This window comes from Macaca fascicularis, chromosome 8 (genome assembly GCF_037993035.2).
Source record: "Macaca fascicularis isolate 582-1 chromosome 8, T2T-MFA8v1.1".
Lineage (NCBI taxonomy): Eukaryota > Metazoa > Chordata > Mammalia > Primates > Cercopithecidae > Macaca > Macaca fascicularis.
This window is the reverse complement of record NC_088382.1, coordinates 111,504,026-111,530,072: the sequence shown is the minus strand read 5'-3', so window position 1 is coordinate 111,530,072 and position 26,047 is coordinate 111,504,026. Positions and strand designations below refer to the sequence as shown.

The 26,047-nt window shown below is 38.3% G+C and overlaps 1 protein-coding gene across 12 annotated transcripts in view; it reads left to right on the top strand.

Annotated features, from left to right (window-relative positions):
• The window catches only part of NCALD (neurocalcin delta), a 444,446-nt gene that overhangs the window by 204,922 nt on the left and 213,477 nt on the right, over positions 1 to 26,047 (top strand). For 9 of the 12 annotated variants that reach the window (XM_045399198.3, XM_045399194.3, XM_045399191.3 and 6 more), the window contains one exon: positions 5,963 to 6,012. The exons of the other annotated variants lie outside the window; for them this stretch is intronic. The gene's annotated coding sequence lies outside the window, so the exon portion shown is untranslated. The remainder of the gene's footprint in view (positions 1 to 5,962; positions 6,013 to 26,047) is intronic. 12 annotated transcript variants of the gene reach the window in all.

Genomic DNA, 26,047 nt, shown 5'->3' with positions numbered 1-26,047 from the left:
AATTGGTTACATGTTTTCTAATGTTTTCCTAACATGTCAGTTGGAATACCTTTTCTTCTTTGATTATTACAATTAATTTTTTAATAAAAAAGGAATTTTAGAAATCCAAACAATTGCACATTTATTGATATTTTATTCCCAATAAAAGTGATACTTTGATATTTAAGAATTCAATAATATAATTTGAGATTTTTTTTTTTACAGATTTCTGAAGAGGGCTTTGGTCCTCTTAATAGCTTTGAAACTGCACTTGACAGACTAATTAGATTGTCTAGACTGGCACTCTCAGGTACTTAAATGCACATTTTACGTCAGACACAAAATCTGAGAGACTCCTCCTTCCTTGTGCCCATTAGTAATGGGATCCAATAGATCACACCCACTTCCTTGAAGCCTTCTCAATCAGACATGCTGAGTTAGTCCTTTCACAGGCAGTTCTTTTGATACCTTACTTCCCTATGAATCTAACCAATATAATATTCCTATTTATTGACTCATTTTATTGTAATTTCCTATTGTCACATTACATGGACTGCGTCTGCTAGTTCCTTTTTTTCCAACTTTTATTTTAGATTCAGTAGGTATATGTGCAGGTTTGTTACCTGGTATACTGCATGATGCTGAGGTTTGGGGTATCAATAATTCTGTCACTCAGGTACTGAACATAGTACCCAGTGGTTAGTCCTTCAACTCTTCCCCCATTTCTCCCTCTCTCCTCTAGTAGTCCCTGGTGTCTGTTGTTCCCATTTTTATGTCCATGTGTACCAATGTTTAGCTCACACTTATAAGTGAGAAGATGTGATATTTGGTTTTCTGCTCCTGTGTTAATTCACTTAGAATAATGGACTCCAGCTTTATCCATGTTGCTGCAATGAACATGCTTTCATTCTTTTTATGGCTGCATAGTATTCTATGGTATATATGTGCCACATATTTTTTAGTCTAATTCACCATTGATGGGCACCTAGGTTTGATTCCATGTCTTTGCTGTTGTGAATACTGTTGCGATGAATATGTGAGTTCATGTGTCTTTTTGTAGAATAATTTATTTTCTTTTGAATATATACTCAGTAATGGGATTGCTGGGTGAAATGGTAGTTCTGTTTTAAGAATTTTCTTAAAGTTTTTAATTCTTAAAGAATATTTCTTTATGAAATCTCCAGACTGTTTTTTTTTCCCTCTTGAGACAAGGTCTCACTCTTTCACTCGGGCTGGAGTGCAGTGGCACAATCATGTCTCACTATAGCCTGGACCTCCTGGGCTCAAGTGATCTTCCCACTTCAGCCTCCCAAACAGTAGTGGTGCATGCCTGGGACTACAGGCATGCACCACCACACTCAGCTAATTTTTGTATTTTTTGTAGAGGTGGAGTTTTGTCATCTTGTTCAGGCTGGTCTTGAACTCCTGGGCTCAAGTGATCCGTCCACTTTGGCCTCCCGAAGTGCTGGGGCTACAGGCATGAGCCACCATGCCCAGCCCCAAACTGCTTTTCTACAGGGGTTGAACTACTCTATATTCCCACCAACAGTGTGTAAGCATTCCCTTTTCTTTGTAGCCCCAAAAAATTTATTAAAAAGTTTTTTGACTTTTAAATAATAGCCATTCTGACTGGTGTGAGATGGTGTCCCATTGTGGTTTTGATTTGCATTTCCCTGATCATTGGTGATTTGAAGCATTTTTGCATGTTTGTTGGCTGCTTGTAGTTTTCTTGTGGGACGTGTCCACATTTTTTTGCTTTTTAAAAATTCTTTTATTTTTTGTTTGCCTGCTGAGTTTAAGCTCCTTATAGATTCTGGATATTAGACCTTTGTTGGATGCATAGTTTGCAAATATTTTCTTCCATTCTGTAGATTGTCTGTTTACTCTGTTGATAGTTTCTTTTGCTGTGCAGAAGCTCTTTAGTTTAACTAGTTCTCATTTTATCAGTTTTTGTTTTTGTTGCAATTGCTTTTCAGGGCCTAGTCATAAATTCGTTTCCAAGGCCAATGTCCAGAATAATGTTTTCTAGGTTTTCTTCTAGGATTCTTACAGTTTGAGGTCTTACATCTAAATCTTTCATCCATCTTGAGTTAATTTTTTTATATGATGAAAGGTAGAGGTTCGGTTTCATTGTTTTGCATGTGGCTAGCCAGCTATCCCAGCACCATTTTTTGAATAGGAAGTCCTTTCCGTGATGCTTATTTTTGTTGACTTTGTTGAAGATCAGATGGTTGTATGTGTGCAGCTTTATTTTCTGTGTTCTCTATTCTGTTCCATTGGTCTATGTGTCTGTTTTTGTACCAGTACCATGCTGTTTTGGTGACTGTAGTCGTATAGTATAGTTTGAAGTCAGATAACGTGATGCCTCCAGCTTTGTTCTTTTTGCTTAGGATTGCTTTGGCTATTTGGGTTCCTTTTTGGTTCTATATAAATTTTAGAATTATAGAATTTGGTTCTATATTAATTTCATTTCTTGTTCTGTGAAAAATGATGTTGGTGGTTTGATACAAATAGCATCGAATCTTCTGGGTTGCTTTGGGTAATGTGGCCAATTTAACATTGATCCTTCTGATTCATGAGCATGGAATGTTTTAGCATTTGTTTGTGTCATCTTAGGTATCTTTTGGCAATGTCATGTCGTTTTCCTTGTAGAGATCTTTCACTTCCTTGGTTAGATGTTTTCCTAGGTATTTTTGTGTGTGTGTGTGTGTGTGTGTGTGTGTGTGTGTGTGTATGCGTGTGTGTGGCTATTGTAAATGGGATTGTGTTCTTGATTTGGCCCTCAGCTTGAATATTGTTAGTGTATAGAAATGTGACTGATTTTTGTACATTGATTTTGTATCCTGAAACTTTACTGAAGAAGTTTATCAGTTGCAGGAGTCTTTGGACAGAGTCTTTAGGGTTTTCTAGGTATAGAATCATATTCTCTGTGAGGAGAGACAGTTTGATTTCTTCTTTTCCATTTGGATGCCTTTTAGTTCTTCCTTTTGCCTGATTGCTCTGTCTAGGACTTCCAGTATTATTAATAGACTGAATAGGGGTGGTGAGAGTGGGCATACTTGTCTTTTTCCAGTTCTTAAGGGTAAGGCTTCTAGTTTTTGCCCCTTTAGTGTGATATTGGCTGTTGGTTTACCATACATGGCTCTTGAATTTTGAGGTATGTTCTTTCGGCGCCTAGTTTCTTGAGGGTTTTTTTCATGAAGAGGTGTTGGATTTTATCAAAAACTTTTTGTGTTTATCAAGATGATCATATGGTTTTTGCTTTTAATTGTGTTTATGTGGTGAATCAAATTTGTTGATTTGCATATGTTGAGCGAACCTTGCACCCTAGGAATGAAGCCTACTTGATCATGGTGAATTAACTTTTTGATGTGCTATTGGATTTAGTCTGCTAGTATTTTGTTGAGAATTTTTGCTTCTTTGTTTATCAGAGATATTAGCCAGTAGTTTTCTTTTTTTGTTGTTGTGTCTTTGCCCGGTTTTGGTATCAGAGTGATGCTGGCTTTGTAGAATGAGTTAGGGAGGAGTTCTTTCTCCTCTATTATTTGGAATAGTTTCCGTAAAATTGGTACCAGCTCTTCTTTGTACATCTGGTAGAATTTGGCTGTGAATCCATCTAGTCCTGAGGTTTTTTTGATTAACAGGGTTTTTTTTTAAATTACTGCTTCAAGTTTAGAACTTGATGCTGGTCTGTTAAGGGTTTCAATTTCCTTCTAATCAGCCTTTGGAGGTTGTGTGTTTCCAGGAATTTACTCATTTTCTCTAAATTTTCTAGTTTGCATGCATAGAATTGTTCCTAATAGTTTCTGAGGATCTTTTGTATTTCTGTGGGATTCATTGCAATATCACCTTTGTCATTTGTGACTGTGCTTATTTGTATCTTCTCTTTTTTTCTTCATTAATCTAGCTAATGGTCCATCAATCTTGTTTATCCTTTCAAAGAACCAGCTTTTAGTTTTGTTGCTTCTTCATATGAATTTTTGGGTCTCAACTTTGTTCATTTTTGCTCTGATTTTATTTTCTTCTGCTAGCTTTGGGGTTACTTTGCTCTTGTTTTTCTAGATCCTCTAGGTTTAATGTTAGACTGCTAATTTGAGATCTTTTTAAATTTTTTTTTTTTTTTTTTTTTTTTTTTGAGACAGAGTCTCGCTCTGCCGCCCAGGCTGGAGTGCAGTGGCGTGATCGAGGCTCACTGCAAGCTCCGCCTCCCGGGTTCACGCCATTCTCCTGCCTCAGCCTCCCAAGTAGCTGGGACTACAGGCGCCCGCCACCTCGCCCGGCTAGTTTTTTTGTATTTTTTAGTAGAGACGGGGTTTCACCGTGTCAGCCAGGATGGTCTCGATCTCCTGACCTCGTGATCCGCCCGTCTCGGCCTCCCAAAGTGCTGGGATTACAGGCTTGAGCCACCGCGCCCGGCCAAAATTTTTGAGGTAGGCATTTACTGCTATAACTTTCCTCTGCTTTTGCAGCATCCCAGTGATATTGGTATGTTGTATCTCTGCTTTCATTTATTTCAAAGAATTTCTTGATTTTTGCCTTAATTTTATTGTTTACTAAAAGCCACTCAGAAGCAAGTTGTTTAATTTTCATGTAATTTTGCAATTTTGAGAGATCTTGGAGTTTATTTCTATTTTTATTGTACTATAGTCTAAGAGTATGGTTTTGATTTTGATATTTTTGAATTTATTGAGACTTGCTTTACAGTTGAGCATGTGGTTAATCTTAGAGTATGTTTCATGTGCAGGTGAGAAGAATATATATTCTATACTTGATGGATGGAGTATTCTGTAGATGTCTGTTAGTTCTCATTGGTCAAGTGTCAAATTTAAGTCCAGAAATTCTTTATTAGTTTTCTGCCTTGATGATCTGTCAATGGGGTGTTAAAGCTCCCTACTATTATTGTGTGACTGTGTGAGTCTTTTTGTAGGTCTAGAAGTACTTGTTTTGTGAATCTGGGTGCTCTGATGTTGGGTGCATATATATTTAGGATAGTTAAGTCTTCTTCTTTAATTGAACTTTTTATCATTATGTAATACCCTTCTTTGTCCTTTTTCACTGTTGTTGGTTTAAAATCTGTTTTATCTGATAAAAGAACAGCAACTCCTGCTTTTTTTCGTTTTGTTTTCTGTTTGCATGGTAGATCTTTCTCCAACCCTTTACCTTTGAGCCTATGGGTCTCTTGAAGACAGCAGACAATTGGGCCTCATTCTTTTATCCAACTTGCCACTCTGTGCCTTTTAAGTGCGAGCATTTAAACCATTTGCATTCAAGTAATAGTGATATGTAAGGTTTTGATCCTATCATAAGTTGTTAGCTGGTTGCTTTGTAGTTTCTATTTTGTAGTTGTTTTATAGAGTCTGTGGGCTATGTACTTAACAGTACTTTTGTGATAGCAAGTATCATTCTTTTGTTTCCATGTTTAGAACTCCCTTAAGGATCTCTCATAAGGCTGGTCTAGTGGTAACGAATTCCCTTAGCACTTGCTTGTCTGGAAAATATTTTGTTTAAATATTTTATTTAATATTTTATTTAAATATTTTATTTATTTAACCTTCTTTTGTGAAGCTTAATTTGGTGGGATAATTCTTTTTTGGATATCCCTAAACTTTGATATATCTAGAAGGCAGCTCATCTGGTACCTGCTCTGAACTGAAAATGAAGGCCCACATTCTTGAGTATTCCTTTACTTAACTCTCATATCCTCTTCCAAGGAGTTATAAATATTAACAAGAAGTCCATTCCAGGTTCCCCATTGTTTCAGTCTCTGCTTTCTTTTCTCAGGGAGTCCATTTTGCTGAACCTCACATCCACCCTAACCTGCACTCTCTTTTCCAAAACACATTATTAACAAGTAATAAACCATGTCATGGGACATCAGTCTCCCAGTGTTCTGCCATTAAAATAGGTGGGATAATGACCTCAGGACAAAGATTCCTTAAAGATATTTGCATTCACCATTATTGTTTTGCATGTCTTCTTTCAGATTATCTCAACTTTGGTCTCCTGGGACCGCTCATTGGTGACAGTCAGAAAGTAAGTGTACATTTAAAATTTTCTTTTTAGCTACAAATAGAAATCTCAGTTTTGTTCAGTGGTTTTCACAAGAGACCATTCTGTTCAAATGTTTTATCAAGAATAGTAGCATAATGAATGGGAGTTTCATATATATAAAAGATACTAAAGACCCTTTAAAAAATTTATGGAAATGATAAATAGAAATGAAGTAAATAAGGTACTGCCTGCCTATCACCTTTGAATATTACTTATAGCATAATAAAGTATATTTGCAGCCACTGAGTGGAGTAGTTTTTACATAACATCTTCATCCCAGGCAGCTGCCAGAGTCTTCTCAAGGGGCACATTACAATAGTCTCCTCCTTTATGTTAAATTGGGTCATATTCCAAGAGGTATCTCAAATGGCATTAAGCACCAATTAACAGATATCAGATAGTCTGGCACCTAATGGGAACATAACAGATATGTATTAGAGAATGAATGTGTGGGTGAATTAATTCATCAATTTGTGTGACAGCTCTGCAAAGTCCTCACCACTGCAAGGCAATGTAGGAATTAGCTCCAAATCTAACTCCAATGTGGTTAGCTCCAAATCAGGATCCAGATACTTGAGTTCAGTTTCAGCTCTGTCGGTTACTATCTGGGTGACTATGGGACATATCCAAATATCTCTGTTTCTTGTTTTTTTCGTTCGTAAAATGGGACTAATACCACCTATCTTGTTGTTAGGAGGTTATTACAAGGATTAAGTGAATTAATATTTTCAAAGTGCTTAAAACAGTGCCTGGCACATGGTAATCACTGCAAAAATGTTTGTCAAATACATTAAAATAAATTAAGAATATAGGGACATTCCAAGATCCCATATTTAGAGACTGAAAAACTGGTTTGGTCTGGAAGCAAACAATACATACCTATTTCCCATACCTTGGTTTCTAATACTATTTTCCGATGAAATGAACTAGGGTTCCTTGGAGAAATGGCTGATTTAAGACTGTGGCAGAAAATATACAAGATGAGCCTGGAGCATCTTGTAGTGCTATAAAGTAAAGGAGTGCACAAAATAAAAATCCACAATGATGGTTGTATGTGAAAAGAATACAGGACCCAACCGAAAGTACTTTCAATGTCCAAAGATGGAAAATTCGAGCAAAGAAAGTTAGAATTAGGATATCACTTAAAGCACAAAATACATGTCTATACTGATGTAAATACATGATTGAATAAATAAATGAAGATAATGTGGAAGAATTCCAAATAATGTATGTAAGATACTCTGCCTTTCAGAGGGTAAAGCATAACCCTCCCTGGGGGCTGCACAGAATGACTTTCTTTCAAAGAGTATAGTAAAGAAAGGGATGGGGAAAGGTAACTTCACAATGGAGAAACCCGAGCAAACACTATCTCAAGCCAGGTGATTAAGGTTAACATCAGCAGTGGCAGGTCACACTGGTAGTAGGTACCCTTGACATGATGTGATGAGAAGAGCACTTTGCCTTTGTGATCTTCCTCTCCAAAATACTTGATCTAAGTCTAATCATGAGAAAAGCATAAGACAAATTCTAATAGAGTGACATGCTACAAAATATCTGACCAGTACCCTTCAAAGCTGTGAAGGTCATCAGAAACAACTGAAGTCTGAGAGATAGTCACAATCAAGAGAAGCCTAAGGAGAGATGATGACTCAATGTAATGTGGGATCCTGGACCAAAAATAAGACATTAGGTAAAAACTAAGAAAGTTTGACTAAAGTATGGAGTTTAGTTAACAATAATGTATCAACATTGGTTCATTGAATGTGATAAATGTACCATGCTAATGTAAGATGTTAATATTTGGGAAAACTGAGTATGGGGTATATAAGAACTTTCTGTATTATCTTTATAATTCTGTAAATCTAAAACTGTTTGAAAATAAAACATTTATTTAAAAAACACTTAAGTAGGCCAGGCACAGTGGCTCACACCTATAATCCCAGCACTTTGGGAGGCTGAGGCAGGTGGATCATGTGAGGTTAGGAGTTCGAGACCAGCCTGACCAACATGGAGAAGCCCCATCTCTACTAAAAATACAAAATTAGCCGGGCACGGTGGCGCATGCCTGTAATTCCAGTTACTCAGGAGGCTAAGGCAGGAGAATTGCTTGAATCCAGGAGGTAGAGGTTGTGGTGAGCTGAGATCACACCATTGCAGTCCAGCTTGGGCAACAAGAGTGAAACTGTCTTAGAACAAAACAAAACAGTTAAGTAGACACACCAAAACCAAAAACAACAAAAATGAGAACAAACAAAAAAAGAAACTGGTTTGGGGGTATACCTTCCAATTTTTAAGTACCAAAATGAAAGTATTTTGATATTTTGAAAAATGTTGAATCCAATTCATTTGTGTTTCAAGACTCACGGATGGAGAATGATATTCTGCATTCAAGTTTTGAATTGAATAAAGGTATACACATGTATAAAGCATTCTGCTATATTTCTGTTATCGTCAACAGCAGGAAGAAAATAATAATTGGCAAAGCAGAACTTTTTTTCAAGAATGGCTGTTATTTGAGTGCAAAGTGGATTATGACATGTGTTGGTTGTATATTGCTACATAACAAATCGCCACAAATATAGTGACTTAAAACAATGTGTATTTGTTATGCTCCATCTTCTTGGGTCAGGAGTCTAAGTACAGCTTGGACCTCTGCTTAGGGTCTTGGAAAGGTGTCATCAAGGTCTTGACTGTGCTGTGTTCTTGTCTGGAGCTTGGGTTTTTTTCTTCTAAGCTCACGTAGCTGTTGGCAGAATCCAGCTGAGATTGTAGGACTGAGGTTCCCACTTCATTTCTGGCAGTCACCTGGGTCACTCTCATGTCCTAGGAATCGCCCATAGCTTCTTCCCAGTGGCGTCTCACAGGCTTGTCACAACATGACAGCTTATGCCTTCAACCTCTGCAGGAGAAACTCCCATTGCAGCGTGCTAAGACATCAAGGCAGTGAAATATTCAATGAAAGCATTGACTATGCCATATTCCATTTGCTAAAAAGCAAGTCACAGGTTGTGCCTGCACTCTGTAGGAGGGGATTACATAAGACATGACTCAGTGGGGAACACCTGAGGGCGTGTCCACTACAATATGAGAGTTACAAAACAGATACATGTGGCTGGGCGTTGGGATTCCACCACACATGAGCAAACTAAAGGAGAGGCAAATCAGAAATGCCTGCTTCTTGCTTTCAAGCAAACTATAGCTCGAGGTAAATAAATAGATTTCATCTCTTCCCCCCGACAAAGTTGTTAAAAAATACTTCTAAATACTCCTCAAAGTTATCAAGTGAGAATTAGGATTATCTGAAGATGAAGGAGTTGGAAAAAAAGATTTGGAGACAGCTCATAAATACATCATCATTTCCCTGACTAATACTTTCTCTTTTTTAGTGAGGAAATTTGCACAAAAATATGTTCTCAACTCCACAGCAACAATGTCTATGCACCTTAATAACTCATTTTATGAAAGTTCAAATAACATGATCTCATTTTCAACTTTTCATGACTTAATTTTTTTTCATTTTTGAGACCAGTTTTTTTAATGCTTATATTTTAAAATTCTGCCTGCCAATAATTATTAATACAATTATACTGTTTAGTTTTTTAAATATTTTACATGATGTTTGTAAATTTCATATTTTAAATGTATTCAATAATTGTTTTCACTAGTTTCTTTCTTTTTTTTTTTTTTTTTTTTTTTTTGAGACCGAATCTCGCTCTGTTGTCCAGGCTGGAGTGCAGTGGCGCAATCTCGGCTCGCTGCAAGCTCTGCCTCCCGAGTTCACGCCATTCTCCTGCCTCAGCCTCCCGTGTAGCTAGGACTACAGGCGCCCGCCATCACGTCCAGTTAATTTTTTTGTATTTTTAGTAGAGACGGGGTTTCACCGTTTTAGCCAGGATGGTCTCGATATCCTGACCTCGTGATCTGCCCGTCTCGGCCTCCCAAAGTGCTGGGATTACAGGTGTGAGCCACCGTGCCCGGCCCTACTAGTTTCTTTTTACGAGTTCTGAATCCTTTCTTATAAAATATGAATTACAAAAATACTGGCATGGCCGTTTGGCTCCAGCATTGTAATCACCACCCAGATTTTTAGGACCTCAAAAATATTTATTTTTCCTGATTGTTCTTTAGAACACGAAACTGTCTCAGAAATCCTTCTATTTAGGTATCTGAAGTGCAAGTTTCTGCTTGCATCTGGAAATAAAGCACAAGATCCCTTATTAGACCTTGTGTCTAATTGTGGGTTTGGATCATGTCATCACTGTGTCTATGAATATCCAGAGAGATTACTACAAACCTCTTAGGGGACTGAAGCAGAAACCTTTGCTATTTATGTCTCAGATATGCAGCCACCATGAAGAAAGCAGGTAACCTGTGGAAACGCAGCTCATTAGTAGCCAAGATGAAATGAAAAGGAAATATATATTGCAATCATTTAATTAATAAACTCACAAGAGGGGCTGGGTGCCGTGGCTCATACCTGTAATCCCAGCACTTTGGGAGGCCGAGGTGGCGGATCACTTGTGGTCAGGAATTCCAGACCAGCCTGGCCAACATGGCGAAACCCCGTCTCTACTGAAAATACAAAAATTAGCCAGGCATGGTGGCGTATGCCTGTAGTCCCAGGTACTAGGGAGCCTGAAGTGGGAGGATCACTTGAACCTAGGAGGCAGAGGTTGCAGTGAGCCGAGATCGTGCCATTGTACTCCAACCTGGGCAACAGAGTCAGACTCTGTCTCAAAAAAATAAAAAAGAAAAAAAAAAAATTCACAAGAGGAAGGATTTCTTGTGGCCTCCTTCTCCCCCCTGCTTTTTTTTTTTTTCCCCAAGTCTCTACATGCCTGTATTTTTCTTTTTTCTACTCGTTCACAATAAGCCTGAGGCTGTAGCTATTGGTTCCTCTTGTGCCAAAGGGTACAAAGGATTGTTATTAAGCATTGTGAGAACATGATCACCTGTAGCTATTGGTAAAATAACTCATTTAGCACATAAAGGTCAGAGCTTACCTGCTTCCTTCTTTCCTCCCTGGGGTTGTTTTCTTTGTATGAATTAAATAAAGGGGTCTTTTTTGAAAAATAGGAAGTAGATTAGAGTAAATAGAAGTAACCTTTCCTGTTTGTGAAGGAGGCATTCAGTGAAAGCTCAGAGCAAGTGCATTTATCTTTAGCTGGAAGGTCACAGAGCGAAATGATTCTTGATCAGGGCTAAATTCATGGAAAGTTTTAGGTTTTCTCAAGGTCATTGGCCTGTAGTGGTCATCAGAGCTCTTTCTCATGGTTTTAACTGAGCTTCACCAGGGATTTAGGTTTGCTTAGTGGTTTTATCAGATATATTTGCCACGTATCTTAATATATAAATCTGGTACATGCACCTTTTACCAAAATTCTGGGTCTATTTATTATGTGAATAGAACAACCACTAGATCTTTTTGTCAAAAGAGCTGGATTTATTTTGAAGTAATGCATTTTATAAATAGTATCTTTGTACATTATATCTGTCTTTCCATTTTGTTTCTAGACCATCCTAGCATCCTTTCTGTATTACAGTGATTAAATCCACATTGGATTTCCTTGTTAGGGAGTGCCTAGGTAGCACGTGGCTGTGGCAGTCTGGGAAGACAGACATTCACCAGCTCATTTGTTATTTCTCTTTATTTGGTACTATTCTTGGGACCCTGTGTCCCTGAAATTACCTCCTCTCATTCTAAGCTCTCCTTTCCTGGGATTTCCTATTACATATGTATTCTGTATTTGGTCATCCCTGTCTTATTTCCCCGTTGTTTGCTATTGATACTTTTTCTCTCCAGACACTATAAGCTCTTGGAGGGCAAGGTCCTGCCTTCTTGTCTTTTATTCCATCACAGTACTTGGTGACCTCAGCACTCGATGCCCACCTGCCACCATCCCTCATACCTCCTCCTCTCACATCGGATCAAAACACTGTTTCCTCAAGTCAAGTAAAAACTTACATACCTTCCATTTGCCCTGCCCTATGCTCAGGGCCACAGAGATGGGGCCAGTCAAGCAAAACTTCCTAGAACACATCTGTCCTAGAACCTCCCATCCTCTTCTCAGGACCACTTTTCCCATCTCAGAGGCCCTAGGCTCCTTTCTGGGCATTTCTCCTGTGTCTCATTCTCTGACATCTTTATCCTCACTGAGGTCGCAGTGTAGGATTGCTCCTCCTAGGGCAATCATGTTCTCAGAGAGTGATCCTGAAGACTAGAAAGACTTCAGGCCCAAAATAATGCCCTCCCAATGGTGAAATTCTAGGTACCATGATAGGCAATGGTGGAGACATGATTAACCCATCCTTGTCCAGCCTCCCTTAAATCATATCACATAGGTAGATGCATACTTTGCTTGCTATGGGTCTACCCTGTCTAGGAACTATTAAAAAACGGAAATGTCGATCTCTGTTCTTAAGATGTAAATAACCTAGCAGGGGCGTTACACTAAACATGCCTATGGAGAAAGATGAATGTACTGTTTAAGAGGTGTTCTAATCACATAATCCTGGGTTCTCGCCTCAGTTTCTCTATACCAGCTGTTTAACCTTGGGCAAGTTTCTGAAAATTTCAGAGGCTCATTTTCTTTATCAATAACGCTGGGATAACAAAGCCTGTTCTGAGGTGGTTATGAAAATTCAATGAGATAACTATATGAGATAGTATATGAGATAATTATATGCAATTCTTGGTACACAGTAAGTAGCATGACACTTGTGCCATCAATAAGTTTGAGCAAGGCAGTGTGGAAGTCTGAGGCTGAGAACAGGAGTATGGAGCAAGGCAGTGATGAAGGTGCAGGAGGCTGGAGGGCTTCACAGGAGGACATTTCTTTGGTTCATGGGAAGCACTGAGTGTTGTCCAGTATCTGTGCCTGCACAGGATGGATACTTCATCCTTTGATCAATTCTTGGAAGCAACCTGCTGAGGAGTGCTGAAAAGTATGAGTGGAACCTGTCAAAAGACAAAATTACAATAAATTTAGTTGAAAAATTGACTTGGCTTTTACTTGTGATTTTAGACTCAGGCACCATCTCATTCTATAAAATAGAATGGGTGCTCTGATGGGCTCAGCAGGAGGGGGCTTATAGGCAGTAAAAGGCTGAAGAAAGCAGAAACAGGGAACAAAAAGCAGATCAGTCGTTTCAAAGACCACCTTGAAAAAGATCACTTTCCTTATAGAGTTAAAACAGAGGAGACTTCTTTATTATGCTGGCTCAGGTAAACTGGGCCTCTTCTGATTTGTTGCTATGAATCTCTTGAGTTTTGGAAAACTGGCCCATTTCAAAGTTCAGTTTGATGATGTGGCACTTAGCACAAGTGACTCCATTTTGATTTGGTCTGGTCTGTTGGGGCCTAGTGCAGGAGCCTAATCCAAAATAATGACCTTCTTTAAATTTTTGTTTAATAAACCCATGCACATTATCACTCTCCAGCTCGAGGGATAAAGGTAGCTTCCTTCCTTATTGTAGCTGTTTATTTCTAAGTCTCTCTCCTCCATTGGACTATGTGGTCCTCCAAGCAGGGATCTGACAGTTCATTCCTGTTATCTTCAGGTCATGAGTAGGAGTACATGCTTAGTGCTTAATAATTGGTGGAATTATTGAAAGGGTAGAAGATGCAGGAGTTTTATTGCATGAAATCTTCTAACGACACTAGTGATCATATGATGCATTTACTAAGACTTAGTACAAGGATGTGAACATGTTTTTACGGCAGGCAAGAACATGGTTCCGTGAAATGAAAGATGGAAATATTGTGGTTTGTGGTTCTCCAAAACAACATTGTTTGTGGGGTCAGAGGAAGAAAAAACATGTGACTTAGGAAAGTTGCAACAGTCTTGAAAATGCTGGGTTTGCTGCTTGTTCAGAAAAAAACCAAACAACACCCTCCCCTCAAAACTTCCAAGCACATAAAACTGGAAGAAGAGCCTGTGTAAAATCCAGCCGGATGCCAAAAGGGACGGGTTGGCAGATTGGAATGGATCATTGCGAATTCCTGCAGCCACCTGGCATGTGATTTAACACTTCTCTGAGCTTTTGTTTTTCCATGCTATTCGGGGCTGAATTTATTCCTATCTTATTGTCCTTGTCAAAAGCAACGATTTCTTAAAAGGCTGTATATTTTCTTTCCATTCTTGTTTACACCTTGCTGTCCTGCTGTTTACAAGATTGGTCTCTCACACTCTGCCTGGGGTGTTTTCTATTCTTGCCTAGTTAAAATTGCCAGAGGAGTTTTTTGAGCTGCTCTATTTTAAAGAATGGGGGAGCCCTGCTGCCTTGTGGAATCCCAACATGGCATGGCATCTCCCCAATAAAAGAGGCACATAGCTATTATGAATTTGTGACCAACTGTGAAACTTTGCACATTCAAGTATTTTAAATGCTTGAAAGTGCCTGCTGTGCATCTTGTTACAGAGATATAATACCAGACATGCTTCTCACATGGGCTGATGACTCCTTGGAAGTTGCCTGGAGAAGCATGAAATGTAATTTCTTTCCGAAGTGGAGCACTTGCCATCTTCTCCCTAGCACTGGGTTGGAAATAATGTTCTATTGCCTCCTGTCCCGTCCCCTCTGCGGGCTGTCGTAATTAAATGAAATGATGGATACAAAGTCCTTTAGCATGGTGCTTCTAGGCACTTAGTAGGAGTTTAATAAAATATACTAAGTGCCACTAGGCACTTAGTAGGAATTTTAAAAATTATTTAATGAAATATTTAATAAAATAATACAATTTATTAAATTATTTAATAAAATAAAATAATAAAATTTAATAAAACTCATATTTTATTGTCTCTCTTTAACATATTATGTCTCTCTTTAACATATCCTTTAAGAAGTGGCTCTAGAGAGTATGACAAGAGTTTCTACATGTTTCAAATTTACCTGCATATGGGGTGGATCCAAATAAGTGAAAATGGCATCAAAGTAGCCAAGAGGAAAGATCTAGTGCAAAGGTAACATTAAACAGCTGCCTATAATTCTCCTAAATGGGCATAGATGTTGACAATGATGACGAGGTTGTTGCAGGGCTGAGACTAGAGAAGGTGAGTAGGACATTTGCTTTTGTGCAAAATTAGAAGGTGCCAAAAACTCCATAATCAAAATAAATAGCACTTAGCACAATGTTTTTAAAAAATTGAATACAAAGCGTCCATGATGGACAAAAGATCAACGTTTTAAATAAAGATAGGATCAATAACAGTGCTGTGCAGAGTCACACTGGAACCCAGGGCAAAAGAAGAAAGCAGTAATAGCGATCCTGTCTTAATTTAAAATATGATATTTTATTCATCATGAATGTCTTCATTTATTTTGATTTTCTTTAAAACATTGCATTAAAATGTTACTTATGTAGATTTATGCTTTTGTGGCACCACCTTAAATCTTGCGCCTAAAAGCAGACTGCTCACCTATTTGGCCTCTCCATGCCCTTGCCCTGGGGTGATGTCCACTAGGCTAGGAGGAAAGTCCCAAAGCGGCCTTCAAATATCCACTCCTTATTCTCTCTTGATCAACTCTGTAGTCCTGAGTTTAGTTTAACTATGATCTCATGAAAAGACTACACCAACTGAAATTCTGATGTTTTTCCCAATCAAGTGACTGCAATGAAAGGTCTAGTTTGGAAGGAAAACTAAGTAAATCATTCATCAGAAGCTTGGTTTAGGCTGGGGTCAGCAAACGGTGGCTGGCATCCTGGCTGGTTGCTTTGCAGGTAAAGTTTTATAGGCACACAGGCCCACTCATTTGTTTTTGTGTCAACCATGGCCATTTCTATGCTTCAATGGCAGAGTTGAGTCATTGCAACCAGAGACCGTACGGTATGCAAAGCCAAAAATATTTACCATGTGGCCTATTGCAGAAAGAGGTTGCAGGCTTCTGATTTAGGTGATTAAAGCACCCAGATGTTCTTGGATCAGAATGTGGTTTTGGCGGCGATTTAGAACTTCCAGTTGTTTGGAGATTATATATCAGAAAATTCAAGGATGTTTACAAAGAATTATATGTAAGAAATGAGGGAAATGGGGAAGGGATTAGAGTTCAAAAAGTAAATTGAGAGAAGCAGCAGGTGTGGTCTGTGTCTGTCTCTGCCCTGTGGAGTTCCATCAGGGCCCAGCTGTGATTTGACATCATAGAGATATTAGATACTTACATGAACTTGACATCACCCATAATTGATGGTAAGCAAACAATGAGTTTGTGAAAAACTGCATTCATTTGCATAAATGAATCACATAAATGATTCATGGATTTAATTACTTCATTCTGTTAATGTGGTCAATTTCAAATTGACTTACTTCACTAATTCAGCAAGCATTTATAGAGCATCTATTTATGCAGAAACTGTATGAGTCTCCTTCAAAGTAGTCTACATCTAAGTCTGAGTGTCAGCAAATAGAGATAGGGAGGCCCTGGAATCATATTCTGATGCTCCTTGAATTTGGGGTGCATAGAGGAGACCACAGGGAGAGAAGAGGAGAAAGAAGGCTCATTGAAGGTTCTGGATCCTGGCTAGGGAGCTTCAACTTTAACCAGTAGCCAGTCAGAAGCTTCCCTGATCAAGGGAGTGGCATGGCCACATCTGCACTTTAATTAGGATGTTAATTGAGTGGTGGTATGTGGAGGGGTAGAGAGTGGTTGTAAGTAGAAGTTGGGAGACTAGTCAGAAGGCAATGTAAATAGTGTGGGATGGTTTGTAGACTTACAGAAATGACAGAGACCTCAAGTCAGTGGCATCCATGGAAATGGAAGGAAAGATACATCTGAGAGAATGTTGGTTAGGGTAGTGCTCAGCCACTTGCTGAGGTTGGCCTCCTGAATTTGGAGTTGAAGTGATTGGGAGGCTGGAGAAGGGAAGAAATAGAGAGTCCAGATAGAAAAGCAAGTGGAGGGGTCAAAAAAATACCCCCGGGGAAAAGAGAAGGGAAGAAAAGAGAGAGAGAGAGAGAGAGAGAGAGAGAGAAGAGGAGAGGAGAGAGATTGGTGCTAGAGATAAAAATTGGGGAATTATCTGAGAAAAGAAAATCATAGAAGCCATGGGCATAGAAAACATCAACAAGGGAAGAAGTTAGAGAATGGAGATAAGCTCTGAAGAAACAACTGTGGTAGGATTGTCAGATTAAAAAATAGGCAGCTCAGTTAACATTAACACTGAATTTCAGATCAACAAAGAATAAAGTTTTAGTGTAAGAATGTTCCATGCAATATAAAAATTATTCATTATTGATCTGAAATTTAAATTTAATTGGGCTTTCTATGTCTTTTTTTGCTAAATGTGGCCACCTTTGTTGGTGGGGATTACTCTTGTTTATGGAATGGGCAAAAGAGAAGGAAACTGGAAGAGTCTAGGAATGGACAGATAGGTTCCAGGAGCACCAGGATGTTGCACTGTCACAGAATCAAAGGGCAGAGTGGGGTTCAGAAGGGTAGAGCAGAAAGCTCAAAGCTGTTGCGTTTGGCAACCTGGGAATCAGTAGGGACCTTGCAGGAAGCAGAGAGAGGTCTGGCTGCAATAGGTTGAGTAAATATAGGAAGAATGATGAAAATAATCAGTTAGATCCTTCTTCTGGGATGCATGATGGAGAAGAGGAGAGAGAGAGAATTGTAAAGGGTAATAAAATAGAAGGAAGGCTTGCAGAATCACAGAGGCCAAGGCTGTTTTCCAGCTTTGGGGAAGGAGCCCAGAGAGGTGGTATCCTGAAGATGTAAGAGGGCTGGTGGTGAAGGGATGGAGTGAGATGTGGATGACGCTGGAGGGGAGAGCAGGATATAAACGGAGGGATTAACCTTTCCGTGAAGGATGCTCCCTCTTCACTGGAGTCATGAAGGAAGGAAGGGGGGAGATGGGAAAAGATGTGGCGATTTTGAGAGTAGGGAAGGAAGGCCTTTTGTTTCTTTTGGCTGTCAGACTGTGCTAGAGAGTGCATGATATGAAGGAGGGATTAGGGGAGCGGAGGGGGGTGGAAACTCAGGCTCAAAATACTCCTTTGCTGATTGCACAGGATAGATATGATGAGGAGCTCAAAGGTGCTTATAATTCATCCAACTGGGAGCAATTTATTTCTCTCATTTTGTGTCTTCTTCCAGCTCCAGAGATCCCTATCGATTCACAGCATAGCTGAATTACTCACCAGGGAAGGGAAAATAACAGAAACAGAATTGAACAGGCTTACTGTCCTTCATTTTATTCAACCAGGGTACCCTGGCCTTAAAAGGATCAAGGCCATTTATGCTCATCCCTAGTCCTACAGGAGCGCAACAGTGGGCATTTTGGGGAATGTGTGGGATTCCTAGTCTGGAGTCTGTGTCTGCAGATTGTGTCATGTGGGGTTAATGGCTCTGCCATGTCACACCCAGCATACAAGGGACTCACAGATATACAGGAGACACACACTAACCCCAGTCACCCTTCTTTCTTTTAGAAGCTGAGATCAAAAGGCAGCCAGGCTATCATGCATATGAGAGAGGATGAGACTGAGGAACAAAACAGCCTGCAATCTCTTAGCCACTTTTCCTCTCTGCTGGTAAGAGCAGAGATACCTTTGTGGCACAGGGAGGAGGCATTTGCAGAGCTGAGGAAGCCTGGGAAGGCTGAGAGAGAAGTGTTTCAGGGAGGAGGTGGAGGAGTGCTGTCTACCCAGGGAAGGTCTTCAGTAGCTCCATCTCCAGAGAACAGCAACATTTCCAACTTCTCTACAGTCCTCATTCTCTCCCTCGCTCTCGCCCCAATGCAAAAGCACAAATGAAATTCCTAAACATAGCCTGGGCGTGGTGGCTCACTCCTGTAATTCCAGCACGTTGGGAGGCCGAGGTGGGCGGATCACGAGATCAAGACATCGAGACCATCCTGGCCAACATGGTGAAACCCCGTCTCTACTAAAAATACAAAAATTAGCTGGGCGTGGTGGCACATGCTTGTAGTCCCAGCCACTCGGGAGGCTGAGGCAGGAGAATCACTTGAACCCGAGAGGCAGAGGTTGCGGTGAGCCGAGATCATGCCACTGCACTCTAGCCTGGTGACAGAGTGAGACTCCATCTAAAAAAAAAAAAAAAAAAAAAAAAAATTCCTAAAAGTAAACCTCTGCGGTGTAGTTATTTTTAGTATTTGCTGTTAGTATTTACCAAGCCTTTCAGTGTTGATTTGTCTGCCCACTCATTTCTTGTCCTGCCTCCACGTGCTGGGCTTGGGATGGAAGGAACACACATAAGAAGCAGCTGGTGACCTCACAGAAATATGTCCTGGAGAGTAGAGGCTGCAGGCCTTTAAAATCGATCTTCTCCACCCCTGCCTTGCAGAGAAGAAAGAAAGGTCTTCACTCCGTTAGCCTTGGAGAGCAACGCAGTTGTTGGTGAAAGTGAAACCATTAGAATGTCTAGGTGGTGTGTAGTTAGGTTAGGGGCCCCAGCCGAAGAGCTGGGTCAGGGAATCCACACATGTGCACAATGTCATAACGCAAGCAAAAATGGGTCAGAGGCCAGGTAAGCAAGCAGAAAGCAGAAATTAGGAGGAAGCACATGCTGGGGGAGAGAAAAGTATAAAAAGCCATGGAATCAGTCAGGGATTTGAGGGAACTGAAGGTTGAGAGTAAAATGAGTAGGGCCAGCGTTGAAAAGGCCAGAGGAGGAAAGCTCTGCAGCACTCTGATAAGCTATGGCTTAACGCTGCAACACTGCTTGTTCCTGCCTCGGCTGTGGGTCCAGTCATCTGGAGGCAGCCTTGCCCAGAGTAGCCACATTGCTCTGTAGGGGAACTCTAGGGCATGTTCTAACAGAGGGCTGTTGAAAGGAGCAGGACCAGTCAAATATGAGTCACATTAGCCTGCATGGTTACTGGACCCCTGGCCAACCCATGAATGTATTCATTTCTTAGGAAGCAGAAAGAAGTTGTTTCCTTTTACTACTTCAAAAAACATATTGGCTTCCTTTTTGCATTCTTTTCTTACTTCATTATTTTTTCCAATTTCTAGGAAAATGTAATGAATGAAGTAAAAAAAAAAAAAAAAAACTCAATGGATGGGCTAACATGAGAATGGAGTGGACAGAGGAAAGAATTGGTGAGCTTGTAAATAGAATAGTAGAAATTACCCTATCTTAGCAATAGATCAAATAGGCTGAAGAGAAAAATGGCAGGGATCTATGGGAATATAAAAATTACCTAACGTGTGTCATCAAGAGAAAATAATAGGGTGAGTATGGTGGCTCACACCTGTAAGCCCAGCACTTTTTGAAAGGCTGAGGTGGGTGGATCACTTGAGGTCAGGAGTTCGAGACCAGCCTGGCCAATATGTTGATACCCCATATCTACTAAAAATACAAAACTTAGCTGGGTGTGATGATGCATGCTGGTAATCCCAGCTACTCGGGAGGCTGAGGCAGGCGAATCACTTGAACCCAGGAGGCCGAGGTTGCAGTGAGCTGAGATCACGCCATTGCACTCCAACCTGGGCAACAAGTGTGAGACTCCATCTCAAAAAAAAAAAAAAAAAAAAAAAGAAGAGATAAGAATAATACAAAGAACAAAAATGGGGGAAGTGCAATAAACTTTCGTTCTCCTCTTAAGTTTTCTAAATTATATTTCACGGTTAAAGCAAAAAATAACACTATCTGATGTAGTTCTTGATGTACATAGATAAATATTTAAGAAAATTATTTTATAAATGAGGAAGAGTAAAGGAATGTAAAGGGAGGTAAGAATTCTACCAATAGACTCTGGTAAGTTGTATATATTTATTGTAATAAGGAGAGCAACCATTGAAAAAGGAAGACAAAGAGATATACCTAAAAATACTATAGATAAATAAAAATGGAATTCTTAAAAAGTCCTAAATACCCACAATAAGTCTAGAAAATAAAAATTAAGGGAAAAAAGTAGAGAACAAACAGGACAAACAGGAAACAACAAAAATGGCAGATATTAGCCTAAGTATATCAATAATTACATTAACTATAAGTGGCCAAAATATACAAATGAAAGATGATGGACATAATGGATTAAAAAAAACCCAGCTATATGCTGTTTATAGGAAATTCCTGTCAGATATAACAATATAGGAGGATAAAAATTACAGAATGAAAAAATCTTTTAATGAAATCTTTTAATGTAAATATTAATTTTTTAAAAAGCAGGAATACTATATTAATGTTAAAGAAGATTTTAGAGAAAAGAAAATTACCAAGGACAGAGAGGGACGTTATATAATGATAAAAGGGCCAATTTACCAGAAAGACATAGCAAACATACTTATTTTGCATGCAAACCCTAAATATATACCCAAAAATGTGAGCTGCAAAATATGTGAAACAAAACTGATAGAACAGAAAAAAGAAATAGGCAAATTCATAATGAAAGTTAAAAACCTCAACACACCTCTCTCAATAACTGATAGAACTGGACAGAAAATCAGCAAACATAGAGAAGACCATAACATTATCAACCAACTAGATCTAATTTACATTTATACAATCCACCCAACAACAGAAGAATTGACTAACAAAATGTATACCAAAATATACCATAAACCATAAAACAAACCTCAACAAATTTAAAAGAATTGAAATTATACAAAGTGTATTCTCTGGCTGTAATCAAATCAAGCTAGATATCCCTAGCAGAAAGATGGCAGGAAAATCTCCAGACAGTTGGAAATAAACAACAAACTTTCAAATAGAATCTGTAGGTCAAAAAGGAAGTTTCAAAGAAATAAAAAAATACATTAAAGTGAATGAAAATGAAAATACAGCATCAAAATTTATGTGACTCAGCTAAAGCAGTTCTGAGAGGAAAATTTATAGCACTAATACAATGCTTACATTTGAAAAGAGGAAGGTCTCAAATTGATAACCTGAGCTCCTATCTGAAGAAACTGGTTTTTCAAGAAACTAGAAAAAGAAAGAGCCAAATAAACCCAAAGTAAGCATAAGAAAGGATATAATAAAGATAAAAGCAGAAATTAATAAAACTACAAGGAGAAAAACAATAAAGAAAATAAACAAAAAGCTAGTTCTTTGAAAAGAAAATTGATAAACCTTCAGCAACACTGACAAAAAAGAAAGAAGACACATATTGTCAATATCTGGAATTAAAAAAGGGACATCATTACAGACCTGCAGACATCAAAGAGAATAATGACATTCTACAAATAACTCTACACATTTAAGTTTGACAACTTATATGAAATGAAGCAATTTTCCAGAAAGCACAAACTACCACAATTCATACAATATAAAATAGATAATTTTGATAGTCTTGTGACTGAGGAAATTGAGTTAGTAATTTAGAAACTCCCAAAACAGAAAGTTCCAGGTCCAGATGGTTTCTCTAAAAAATTCCATAAAACATTTATAAAATAATTAATACCAATTCTCTACAACCTCTTCTAGAAAATAAAAGATGAGGAAATATTTCCCAATTCATTTTATGAAACTGATATTATTTTGATACCAAAACTAGAAAAAGCACAATAAAAGAAAACTAGAGACTAACTACTCTTATAAAGATAGATGTGAGAATCCTAAAAATACTGGTAAATAGTGTTCAGTAATATATAAATGTAATTATATGCCATAACCAAGGGTGGTTTATTCTAGGAATAAAAGAATGGTTCAATATTTGAAAATCCTCAATGTAATTCACTATATAAACAGTCTAAAGAAAAAAATCACAATCACACTAATTGATGTACAGAAACCCATTTGACAAAATTAAACAACATTCATGGCAAAAACTCTCAGAGAAATAAGAATAGAAGAAATCTCCCTCAAATTGATAAACAGTGTATATGAAAAACCTATAGCTAACATTGTATTTAATAGTAAAAGACTGAATTCTTTCTCCATAAGATCAGGTAAGGATGACTGCTGTCACCACTCCTATTCAATATAGTACTGAAAGTTCGACATGGTGCAATAAAGAAAGAAGAGCAAATAAAAGCCAAACAAATCAGAAAGGAAGAAATAAAACCATTCCTATTTGCAGGTGACATGATTGTCTACTAGAAAAATTCAATTTAATCTATAAAGAAAAAACCTCCTAGAACTAATAAATGAGTTTAGTTAGGTTGCAGGATGTAAGATAAACATATCAAAATCAATTGTACTTTTATATACTATCAATGTACACATGAATATCAAAATTAATTATACAATATCATTTACAATCTCTCAAAAACATATGGACTACATATGTGTATATCTAATGAAACATTTATGGGATTCATATGCTGAAAACTACAAAATGCCAATAGAAGTAATCAAAAAGTATCTAAATAGTAGAGAAGTGTGGATTGGATTTGTGTTTGTGGATTGGAAGAGTCAACTTAGTAAAGATGTCAATTCTCCCCAAAATGATATTCAGATTCAGGTTTAATGAAATTCTTATAAAAATCCCAACAAGAGCCTATAATCCCAGCACTTTGGGAGGCCGAGATGGGCGGATCATGAGGTCAGGAGATCAAGACCATCCTGGCTAACACGGTGAAACCCCGTCTCTACTAAAAAAATACAAAAAACTAGCCGGGCGTGGTGGCGGGCGCCTGTAGTCCCAGCTACTCGGGAGGCTGAGGCAGGAGAATGGCGTGAACCCGGGAGGCGGAGCTTCCAGTGAGCTGAGATCTGGCCACTGCACTCCAGCCGGGGCGACAGAGCGAGACTCCATCTCAAAAAAAAAAAAAAAAACAAAAAAACAAAAAACTCCTAACAAGAATTTTGGAGACATATACAAGATTATTCTAAAATTTATATGAAAAGCAACTAGAATGTCTGAAATAATTTCAAAAAAGAAAAATAAAGTAGGAGAAATCACTTGTACTAATTTGAACCTAATTTCAAAATTAGTATAGCTACCGTAGTCAAGACTGTGTGGAATTAGCAAAAAGATTGATACATAGGACAGAACAGAGAACCTGAAAACAGTCACATATATGCCACCCCAAAACTTAAAAAGCAACTCAAAATGGATCATACACTTAAAATAAAACATAAAACTAGAAAACTTGTAAAAGAAAACGTACCAGAAAATCTAAATACCTATGGATTGTTGAAGAGTTCCTGAACATGATATCGACAGCATGATCTATAAAAGAAAAAAAAATCAACAAATTGGACTTCATCCAAATTTAAAATGTTTGTTCTATGAAGAACTCTGTTAGAAGGATGAAAAGACAGGCTATAGACTAGGAGAAAATATTTGCAAAACACATACCTAGATTATACTAAAGAACTCCAAACTCAACAATTTTTTAAAAAAACAAAAATCCAATGAGGGAATGGGCAAAAGAGATATCTTACTGTAAACAATATTTAGATGGCAAATAAGCTCATGAAAAGATGTTCAGCATCCCTAGCTACTGGGAAAATGCAAATGAATGCCATGATGAGACAGCACCACACACCTATTAGAACAGCTAAAATAAAAATAGTGACAATTCCTGTATTAGTCTGTTCTCACACTGTTAATAAAGACATACCCAAGACTGGGCAATTTATAAAGGAAAGAGGTTTAATTGATTCACAGTTCAGCATGACTGGGGAGGCTTCAGGAAACTTTCAATCATGGTGGAAGGGGAAGCAAACATGTCCTTCTTCAAATGGTGGCATCGAGGAGAAGAATGTGTGCTCAGTGAAGGGGGAAGCCCCTGATAAAACCATCATATCTCGTGAGAACTCACTCATTATCATGAGAACTGGTTGGGGGAACCTCCCCCGTGATTCGATTGTTTCCACCTGGTCTCTCCTACGACACATGGAAATTACGGGAACTACAATTCTAGATGAGATTTGGGGTGGGACATAGTCAAACCATATCAATGTCAAATGCTGGTGAGGATGCAAAAAAATGGAATTACCATACCATGCTGGAGGATAAAATGCTAGAGTCACTCTGGAAAATAGTTTGGTGGTTTCTTTAAAACTAAACATACATTTACTATGTGACCCAGAATCACTCTCCTGGACACTAAAACTTTATCTACACAAAGTCTGTACATAATTGTTCCTAGCAGCTTTATTTTTAATAGCCCAAAACTGGAAACAAAACAAAATGTCCTATAATAGGTAAGTGGTTAAGCAGATTGTACTACTGTCATACTATGGAATACTACTCAGCAATGAAAAGGAACAAACACCACTGATACATGCAACAACTTAGATGAATTTAAAGGACATTATGCTGAGTGAAAAAAAAAAAAAACAATATCCAAAGGTCACATACTACATGATTCTATTTATTAATATTATAGGAATGACAAAATTATAAAGATGGAGAACAGATTAGTGATTGTCAAAGATGAGGAATGGGGGCCCAAGGGGTGAGTATAACTATAAAATGGTAGTAGGATGGAGTTCTGTGTGGTGATGGAACACTTCTGTATCTTGATTGTAGTGATGGTAACGTGGATGTACATGTGTGATAAAATAATATGGAACTGTAAAAAAAAATTACATATGGGTTTGCCTCAACACAAATATTGTTCATTCTTGGTATTCTTGGGCATAATTATTTATATGTGAAAAAGATACCATTTCTATGTAGTTGGCTATGTAGTTTCATTCGTTCATTATGTTTCTAAGGTGTACCCAAGCCATTGCATGCTGCTGTGGTTTATCGATATTCCATGTTATCTAATATTCCATTTAATGACTATCACTTATTTCCTTGTTCTCCTGTTAATGGACATTTGTGTTAAATCTAGCTTTTTGCTGTTTCGAAAAAGACATGTTTATGCATGTCTTCTGGGAAGTGTGCAAAAGTTTCTCTGGATGTCTCAGTCTGTCTGTACTGCTATAACTAAATACCTGAGACTGGGTAATTTATAACTAATAGAAATTTATCTCTCACCATTTTGGAGGCTGGGAAGTCCAAGATCAAGGTTCAGGAAGTTTGGTATCTCCTGAAGCCTAGTCAGTGCTTCCAAGAGTGTTACCACCTCAGGAGGGGATACATGCTGTGTCCTCAACATGGCGGAAGGGCAGAAGGGAAAGAGGGCACTCCCTTCAACCTGGAGCCCTTTTATAA